This window comes from Oryzias melastigma, linkage group LG17 (assembly GCF_002922805.2).
Source record: "Oryzias melastigma strain HK-1 linkage group LG17, ASM292280v2, whole genome shotgun sequence".
Classification (NCBI taxonomy): domain Eukaryota; kingdom Metazoa; phylum Chordata; class Actinopteri; order Beloniformes; family Adrianichthyidae; genus Oryzias; species Oryzias melastigma.
In genome coordinates, this window is record NC_050528.1 from 26172298 (window position 1) to 26173343 (window position 1046).

The 1046-nt window shown below is 35.6% G+C and overlaps 1 protein-coding gene across 4 annotated transcripts in view; it reads left to right on the plus strand.

Annotated features, from left to right (window-relative positions):
* Positions 1–582: 582 nt before the first annotated feature.
* Positions 583–1046, plus strand: part of LOC112147620 (lactosylceramide 1,3-N-acetyl-beta-D-glucosaminyltransferase A) — a 20260-nt gene continuing 19796 nt past the window's right edge. The window contains exon 1 of one of the 4 annotated variants that reach the window (XM_036216165.1): positions 583–911. The gene's annotated coding sequence lies outside the window, so the exon portion shown is untranslated. The remainder of the gene's footprint in view (positions 912–1046) is intronic. The other 3 variants (XM_024274142.2, XR_002919491.2, XM_024274138.2) reach the window with 3 other exon arrangements.

Here is a 1046-nt window from a genome sequence, read left to right on the forward strand (position 1 = left end):
CTAGAGTCCTGTAAAACAGATTAAAGACACACTTCTCATGATGGAAGACATATATATAATAATTAAAAAATAAAACTGAGTTTCTGTATACATCATGATTCCATTAGGTTTTTACATGATTTTGGCTGAAAACTGCGTAATCATACTTAAAAGACCACTGGGAGCAATTTTACAAATGAAAAAGAATAGAGTAAATGATTCTCAAAAAAATTTGTGTTTACTTTACTGAGAAAGAGGGGGTGGAGTGCTTTGATTCACCTGTAAATATGTGTGATCTATGTTTCTGTTTAAACATGAACATGGATTTTCATTAACTTTGTCCTCCCTTGTCTATTTTCAGCCATCACGGTTCCATTCATTTCCTTTTGTTTTCCTGTTTTGAGATAAAATAAGTGGTTTCCAAGATTATTTCTTTTTTTACTAGAAATGGTCTGACATTAGGAAAAAAATCGAAATGACATTGGGTCTATAGAAATTATTTATTTTTGTATTGTTCACATTTTCTTTTTTAAAAAAGTTTACCCCCCCCCCCCCCCCCTTTTTTTTTTTAAATTTTATTGTTATTTTTGTAAGCGTTTTGGGGGGAAACACAAATATATATATTTTTTACTGTCACAAATGAATGTAAATATATTATATATGTATATAGTGAATCTCCGTGTTGTAATGTTGGTGTTAATGATGTCATTTTCTTGGCTGTATTTTTCTAGAAGGATCCTTTTCGTCTTTAGCAACAGATTTCCGCTCTAATGCCGAATCAGAAGCTAACTTCAACGTCGCGGTGACAGAAAGAGCGGGCTGCCATTTGCTTTGGACGGTTCGTTTTGGACCCAAGAAATGTCTGTTTCCTCACCCGGAGAAGCCAAGTGGATCACCGGGAGCTGGTGTAAAGTGTTGGAGGAAAACCGACGGTGAGTTGCGCAACCATACCGCGGTCATGTTTGTGTAATTTTTAGAGTTTTTAAAGAAATAACTGCGGATCAACGTTAGCTTCACCTTGCGGTGGAACATTATACCTAGCATGCTAACTGGAACAGTGGTAGCAG